The sequence below is a fragment of the Acinonyx jubatus genome, chromosome B3, assembly GCF_027475565.1.
Source record: "Acinonyx jubatus isolate Ajub_Pintada_27869175 chromosome B3, VMU_Ajub_asm_v1.0, whole genome shotgun sequence".
In the NCBI taxonomy this organism is placed as follows: Eukaryota; Metazoa; Chordata; class Mammalia; order Carnivora; family Felidae; genus Acinonyx; species Acinonyx jubatus.
In genome coordinates this window covers 56,889,287-56,897,990 of record NC_069386.1, presented here as the reverse complement: position 1 = coordinate 56,897,990, position 8,704 = coordinate 56,889,287, and the positions used below count along the sequence as shown (strand labels likewise).

Below are 8,704 nucleotides of genomic sequence, written 5' to 3'. Positions count from 1 at the left end.
TGCCTCCTCCTCTCTACCTGCACCGAGATTTCTATCTCAGATAAAGGACAAAAGCAGGATTTAGGTATTCTCTCCAGGGGTGTGGATGGGGTGTCAGGAAGTAGTGGCTCCTGTTAAGGACCAAAGGATTCTAGCTGGCTCTACTCCTTCTGCACTCCTCACCAGAGAATTGTACTGAGGATGTCATTTCTCATATAAACTCCAAGAAACTGACACTTGTATCTGACTGCCTAGTAAAATGACTTCTATCAATCATTATCCTTGCCTAATAGCATTACGATGTTAAGAACAAATGGTTCTCGCCAAAGACTTGGGATTTTTAATATAGTTAAGTGTTGGTCTGTGGCCATAGATTCCCTTTCCTCCAGCCGTTCCTCCCACCCCCACCCCCGCTGAAATCTTTAATCTCAGGAGCTAGTCTGAGCTGGAACAATCAACTGCAAGGCGGGGGTGAGGGGGAGGGAAGCACACAATGAACCGCTAGACTGAGTGGCGCTGCACTAGATGGCGCTCTTTCCTCTGAATCCAGGTCGGTTTATTGCATTTGGACAAGGGATGTGTCACTTTCCGGGTAGCAACGTTCAGACGCAAGAGATGAAATGAGGACCTCCCTGCTAATCCATCAAAAGCCAGATGTCACCCCAAGCCTCAGCATATGGGTATTTGAGTTTCAAGCAATGATTAGCTATGTGGGTTGATTAATAAACAAAAGAAAACAAAACAAAACAAAAAAACCAAAAACCTAGCAAGCATTATACATTTTAACGTCAAGCTTCAATTTTAGCCACAGTGAAGGTGCACCTATTTCTTGAAGCATTCTAGATAAAGATGAGATTTCATTGTTGTCTTTTTAAATACAAAATTGTCTTTTAGGTTTCACAGGACTTCTTACTGACTTTCACAGGCCTGGATGTTAGCTCCACAACCTGGCCATGCCCCAGTTGGGAGATTACATTTTACTGAGTTTAAGCAAGTCTCCATATAACCCTGTCTATAAAAATTTTGCTATTTACAAAACCATTTTTCAATACTTGGTTTGAATCTTGCTTCTTCTTCTTCTTCTTTTTTTCAGCTACATCATTTGTTTGTGTCTCTAGCTCTGCTATCAGGCAGGGAGTCTGGGTTAGGGATGATGTCAATCTGGTGGGGAATGAATTGATTAAGAATCCATATTTTCTGTAGACTTTTAGCATTATTAAAAGATTGATGTTTTGCAACATTGTACTCCATGTTCCCTGTAGAAAAATTAGAAAATTTAGTAACTAAAAAGAAAAAGAATCCAAATCACTAAAATGGTAGCACTTTAGTATGTTTACTAATAGACTTTCTCTGTATTTTCTCCCCTTTCTCTTCTTTCCACTTATAATGCATGCACGGCACACGCCTACCAGTGAAGGATGTCAGAATTCTGGCAAGAAGCAGTAGCACGCTGCCTATGTACACTGCCTAGGGGCTATTTACAAGTGGGGCAGGGTTTAGGAAAACATAAAGCACCCTGGGGCTACAGTGAGGACCTCTAGCAAGCCTTTACTTGAAGACCCTGAACTGGGAAGGTTAGTGGGTGGATTGCATCTCTTCTTGCCTTTTGCTTCCAATAGAGTTCCATTAGTGTGAGTCACCAGCAGAGGCTCCAAGGGCTAAGGAGAGTGAAGTTGGTGTGTTTATTCTGGGCATCATCCATGCTAATTTACCAGGGGTTGGCTGCAACCCTTCACTGAAGGCACAGCTACTGTCCTGGACGACCTTGTTCATGCAGCTATTTCTTTTGAGCTCTGGTCACCTCTCCCTCACCTTGCCCTTTCAGACTCCTTCCTCTTCCTAGCAGGTGGGTGTTTCTCTACCCCTTGTTAATTTCCTGAACCTCTTGTTAATTTCCTAAACCCAAGCAGCTCACCTTTGTAAACAGTTGCTTTATTAAACTTTTCTCAATTACCTAGTTTGAGGAAGCTATTTTCTGCCTAGATCCTGATACTTCTATCTTTCATCAATTCTCACAATTTCTCAGCTGCTATATTTTGGTTATGACTTCTACATTATTCTTTAATTTCTCTCCTGGGATTCTAATGAGATGTATTTTTAATCTTCTCATCTCTCTTAACTGCTCTCTCCTATCTTCCATCTCTTTATCTCTTATTGCTGTATTTTGGATGATTTCCGTACATCTGTGTTCTGGTCAGCCTTCTCCAATCTGCTCTTTTACCTGATGAATGTTAGATTTTCACTTCTAGAAGTTCTGTTTGGTCATTTTCAGATCTACTAGTTCTTCTTACACAATGCCTATTCTTTCCTTAAGGTTTCAAGTCTTCTTATTTTATCAGTGGAAACATAATTATTTAACAGTCGCTTACAGGTTGTCATTTTATTGACCACTGAAATCTTCCTGTTTGCAGCGACTGCCGACTCTTCTTCATGGTGACTGCTTTGTAATTTTCCATTTTGAGCTCATTTTCAGTCACAATGTACTTATTTGTGTGTGTGTTTGTGTGCCTTAGAATGTTCTGTATGTTTTAGGGTTTAGAAAGTTTATTTTTAAAGGGCTTTGTGTTTGTTTTTGCTGGAAGGCCTGGGGGTTTCACTTCCATGAGGCCCATTTTTACATTAACTTCTTGGCTGGAGATTCCCATACTGCAGGGGAATTCAGACCCCTACATACACGTGTGGAACAGGCCTGGGGCTGCTGTTTGTAATGGGGGATCTTTCCCCTTATACAGTGTGCAGACCAGCTTTCTTCAACCTTTCCTGAGCCCCTTCCCTGAGCCAGTAAGTGGAGCTTGTATCTCATCCCCCCTCACTGAGGGATAGCTTTTCATGAGTCCTGGCTTCGTGGGAGGTTTGAATTCCTACTCCCTGTGTTGTATATTCTGAGACTAAGCTTCTTTTTTTTTTTTTTGTATGAATATAATTTATTGTTGAATTGGCTCACATACAACATCCAGTGCTCATCCCAACAAGTGCCCTCCTCAATGCCCCTCACCCCCGCATCCACCCTCTGTTTGTTCTCTGTATTTAAGAGTCTCTTGTGGTTTGCCTCCCTCCCTCTCTGTTTGTAACTATTTTTCCCCTTCCCCTCCCCCATAGTCTTCTGTTAAGTTTCTCAAGATCCACATATGAGTGAAAACATATGATATCTGTCCTTCTCTGACTGACTTATTTCACTCAGCATCATTCCTTCCAGTTCCATCCACGTTGCTGCAAATGACATGATTTCATTTTTTCTCGTTGCCAAGTAGTATTATATTGTATATATGAACCACATCTTCTTTATCCAGTCATCAGTTGATGGACATTTAGACTCTTCCCATAATTTGACTATGGTTGAAAGTGCTGCTATAAACATTGGGGTCTACATGCCACTATGCATCAGCACTCCTGTATCCCTTGGGTAAATTCCTAGCAGTGCTATCACTGGGTTATAGGGTAGCTCTATTTTTAGTTTTTTGAGAAACCTCCACACTGTTTTCCAGAGCAGCTGCACCAGTTTGCATTCCCACCAACAGGGCAAGAGGGTTCCTGTTTCTCCACATCCTCACCAGCATTTGTAGTTTCCTGATTTGTTCATTTTAGCCGCTCTGACCGCCACTGAGGTGGTAGCTCAGTGTGGCTTTGATTCGTATTTCCCTGATGATGAGTGATGTTGAGCATCTTTTCATGTGTCTGTTGGCCATCTGGATGTCTTCTTTAGAAAAGTGAGACTAAGCTTCTTGCTTCTTCATGGATATTAACCCCCGGCCCTTACTCACGTGCTTATCACTTGGGTTTTATATTCCTTCTTCGTTTCTGGCTACGGGGGATTTTCCTTTCTTTTGATATCGGGTTGATATTTATTGCTTTTAGTTCTTTACTCGGTCTCTCTATGAACTTTTCATAAGGTAAGGTTCCATGTGTGCTTACCAAAATATCCCTATATATTGTTCTGTGACTTGCTTTTCTACATAATCACATTTTGATGTGGAAAGATGGCTACTCTATGACACTGTTATCTTTAGTGACTGTATGGCAGAAAGAGTCTGCAATGGAGGTTATAAAGGACTGTCTTTAGAATCACATTTCCTGGGTTAATTTATTGTTAAATTATTTACTAGTTCTGGAACTTGAGCAAGTTTTTTGAGCTCTTATACCTCTATTGTCCTATCTAGAAAGTAGAGATAATAATACATCTACTTTGCAGGTTTCTTAGGGAGGTTGTAATGGATTATCACACATTTGGAAGTGTTTCTCTTACAGATCCAGAGGCTGGAAGTCTGAGGTCAAGGTGTAGGCAGGGCCATGGTCCCTCTGGAGGTTCTAGGGGAGAATTTGTTCCTTGTCTCTTCTAGCTTGTGGTGGCTGCAGACATTTCTTGGCCTGTGGCTACATTACTCCAATCTCTGCCTTCATCTTCACTTTGCCTTCTCCATGTGTCCCTCTGGAATTCCCGCTTGTGTCTTATTGTGTAACTTGGTTCCATGTAAATCATACCGGATGCCAGGCTCAGGGGAACAGCTCTTTCCTGCAGCCATTGGTGTGTGTCTCAAGCAGGCACCGGTCCTTGATTCTCTACAACATCATACATTCACTCATTTGTTAATTCCTGTAATACATTTAAAACAGGTTCAGGATTGCTGTGCCAATACCTATGCAAGAAACAAAGGTATTAAAAGAGTTCAGGATCTGTTTGTAGCTCTCATCATCACTCAGTCTTACCCAAGAGCTTACAAATCTTCCTTGACTTATGATGGGACGATGTCCCGACAAACCCGTTGTAAGTTGAAAATATTGTAAGTTGAAAATTCATGGAATGCACCTAACCTGCCAAACATTATAGCTTAGCCTACCTTAAACGTGCTCAAAACACTTATATTAGACTACAGTTGGGCACAATCATCCAGTACAAAGCCTATTCTATAATGAAATGCTGAATCTCATGTAATTGATTGAATACCGTACTGAAAGTGAAAAGCAGACTGGTTGCATGTGTACAGAATGGTTGTACATTTACCCTCGTGATCACGCGGCTGACTGGGAGCTGTGGTTTGTTGGCCCTTCCGTTAAAAAATCGCAGGTGGAAGGATCATTAAGTTTTGGACTGTCTATACAGTCAAATACTATGCTCATAAGTTACTTAGATTAGGTCTTTGTTTTGTTTTTATCTCCTTCACTGTGGTTATAGAATTCACTTGAAATGCAGTTAGTTTATTTGTCTTAGTTTGGTTTTAGGTTGTTCTTTCCTCTTTCCATCCTTGTTGGTTTCTTTTTATTTTTTGAATATGCAGAATATTAACATGCTTCCATAGATAAGAACTATATGGAAAGGTATACTTGGAGAGGTGTCACTTCCTCTTGTATCCCTTCTAAACCCAGTTCTCTTACGTCACAGCTTATGAGTAACCGTTGTTTTTTGTTTTATCTGTCCTATCTTTCTTCTTTGTTTTAAATATACATATAAGTATATACATATGTATTTTCTTATTTCTCTTTCCTACACAAAATATGCTCTTCTGCACTTTGGGATGCTTTTCTCAATGGGAGAGGCAAGGAAGAAAGAATGTGACACCGCCTTCACTATTTTCAGGGGTTTAAAAAAAATTTTTTTTTTTTAATTTAACTTCTGCTTTTTGGCTTCTTCCAATACACTTAAAGGGTGAAGACTGATAATCTGAGCTGGGGTGAATTTTAATGTGCATGAGAATCACCTGGGTGGACGTAGTAGGTCTTGGGTGGGGCTAAGAGTCTGCATTTCTGACAGGCTCCCAGGTGAGACCAAGGCTAGAGGCCACATGGATAATATGTGGGTGTGACTGCATCATGGCAGTTTCCCTTGGCACTCAGTGAACTTCAGACCATAGTTCTTGAAGTGTCTTTCTAGACCCAATACATATACTCGTCTGAACTGCTCTGTTTATTCAGAAAAGGAACTTGTTTCCACACGACTCATGCTTCATTTTGGGGTAGTGGTGACAGTATGCTGGAGGAGATACACCTGAAATGCAATTTCGTATTTTGATGAAGCGTAAAACATCTTTCTTATTTTATCCTCCTGGCCCCCCTTTTCCTTTTATTCTCCTCTATCCAGTGGCTTAATAAACTGCTTATTTTTGGTTTGTTTGTTTTTTACAGAGATTCAAGTCCTTTGGGTAGGGATGCTATCTCCTGAGCAATACACCAACCGTGCTCTCAAAGGATAAAGGTCGGGCATGACCTGTGTCATGGTGGACTAAGACAAAGGGAATGTCGTTTAAACCCATGCATTTAAGGTAGTCTGTATCCTCTAGCCCCCAGTCTTTGGGAATAAATATGGTAGTGTTTTAAAATGGACATTTTTCAGGCATTACACTTCTACCTTCTCATATAGGCACTTGGTTCCTCCTCATTTTGGGGAGTCCTTGGGACCCGTCTCAGTTGTACTCAGGTTCAAGTCTGTTCTTGCTCATCTGTTCCATTTCCTTGCGGTTTGACATCCGCATCCTGTCCCTTGCTTTCCTTTCTCCTGGCCATTCTCATACAAGCCCCACTCTCCTACTTTCTACAAGGAAAACAAAACAGAAAATCATGCATATCAATAAAGACATATCAGGATAAGGTCAGCAGCCCACTAATTCTGCAAAGAGTCAAACTCCAAATGCCAATTTGGCTAATTATACTGTAATTGGCTATCATGACATTGAAGACTTGAGCTTTCGTTTATGCCTAGCTTTAAATTGGGGTAGAGTTGTGTCCAGAAATGTACTGAGCGTGATTATATTTCATTCTAGGAATGAGTGACAACGGTTATTCTGGGCTTATAGCTTCTAATTAGTGAAACTACTTTGGTACTTACCACCTCCCCACAACAAAGAAAAAGCCCAATTTATAAGAGCCAATGCCTTTTTAGTCTGGAATGAGCTTAAGAAGATAACCACCCTGAGTCCCCTGTCACTGCAGGGACTCTTCAGTCCTTACTGGACAATAGTCATAATCTAAAATCTATTACATGTAATTTCAACATCATTTAGCACAGCTGTCAATCTGTCAAAGCAGAGCCCACACACTGAGCTTCCATGGAGACCAAATCGTCTTCCTTCTAAACAGGTCATCTGCACAGTCGGCTGGAGGTCACTCAGACGAGAGCACAGGGGAACTTCAGTCTGCGTTCCTTTGTTCCTGGCTACTTACCTCCTTATAAAAATTTGTAATCAATTTACAGACATATCAGCATAAGCTCCTCCGGCAAGTGCAAATATTTACTTGGGAGAGGAAAGCAAAATAATGTCTGAATCAGGGCTTTCATTTTCTGCTCGACTTTGATGTTACTTTTTTATTGGAAGTCCACAGAGAGTGATAAATTGAATTCCTTTTGTAAAAGTGAGGCATGCTAAAGGTTGGATTAAAATTCAACTCGGTTTGTAAATTAGTTGAGGAGAAAAATGCACCTGTTCACTAATAGAATGTGTATCATCTATACATTGTCTTTTAGGCATCATCTTTAAGAATTTTTTTTTTTTCTTTTTGAGCAGGGTATAGGGGAAAGAATTTTATGTATGTATGTATGACTGAGTTGCTGATTGACAGAGTTCATGGGTGGCTTTTTTGAAGTGAGAGCAATCTAATCCTGGAGCCACAGAACCCCGCATAGATATTATACTAGATCTCAGCTGCCAGTGTGCCACCTTATTTTATTGCCATTTTCTTTTGCTCCTGGCTTTCATTAGCCATTGTTCTTCAAAGAGCTGGACCAAGCTGTAGCATGTTGTGAACACATTTGTTTTCTATCGGCATAACTGAGGACTGATGTTGCAGGTCTGTTAAAGGTTACTTTCAGAGAACTTTGTCATTTAGAAATATATCTGGTGCAACTTTGTGTGCGCTGGAGTTAACTCATACCGCATGGATCTTGGAGGGTAGGTCACCGGGAGGTTAAGTACCTTTGTCAACCCCAAAACCATTTTTCTTTAAGGTGAAGTGATGTGGGAGAATGCCAGGATAAAAAGCTATTTGGGACATCTGGTGAGATTTCATTTTATAACTGTAGGGGGAAAAAAAAAACCCACACAAACGCGTGGGAGTTTTTGGTGCCAAACTGCATCCTTGATTTTAAGCCTCAATGCACGTAATCACTGGTGTACAGAAGATATCAAACAGTTGCCATGGGGCGCCTGGGTGGCTCAAGCAGTTAAACATCTGACTCTTGGTTTTGGCTCAAGTCACGATCTCACGGTTCGTGGGATTGAGCCCCACGTTGGGCTCTGTGCTGACAGTGTGGAGTCCTCTTGGGATTCTCTCTCTCCCTCTCTCTCTCCGCCCCTCCCCTGTTCGTGCTCTCTCTGTCTTTCAAAATAAATAAGTAAACTTGAAAATAATAGTTTCCATGATAGGGAGATATGACCTGTGCTGAGGCTGCGAGCACGGCTGGTGTTGCAGTCTGCCTGGGCATGTCCAGAGCACTGCTGTGATGGGCTGGAAGCTGCTGGCTTTCTTGAGTTTATTTGCATGAGGATATGTATTTTTGTCTGAAGGAGGAAGGAGGGCATTTCGCGTGAGCTGTATTGGTGGTGGTGGTGGAGAGTGGGAAGAGAGAGGACAAGGGAGAGGGGAGAATCAACTCTTGGACTAGAACTGAAGCCAAGGGAGCTACTACCCTCAGGGATTGAGCCTCTGGGTCTGAAGCATCACTTCTGGCAGACTCCTGGCTCAAAGTATGACATGGTGGGGAGAGGCGGAAGGAGCATCTTCACAGGGGCGCCTGGGA

The 8,704-nt window shown here is 41.6% G+C and overlaps 1 long non-coding RNA gene across 1 annotated transcript in view; it reads left to right on the top strand.

Annotated features, from left to right (window-relative positions):
* Positions 1–5,666: 5,666 nt before the first annotated feature.
* The window catches only part of LOC128315953 (uncharacterized), a 358,710-nt gene continuing 355,672 nt past the window's right edge, over positions 5,667–8,704 (top strand). The window contains exon 1 of the long non-coding RNA XR_008299197.1: positions 5,667–6,233. This is a non-coding gene — a long non-coding RNA (uncharacterized LOC128315953). The remainder of the gene's footprint in view (positions 6,234–8,704) is intronic.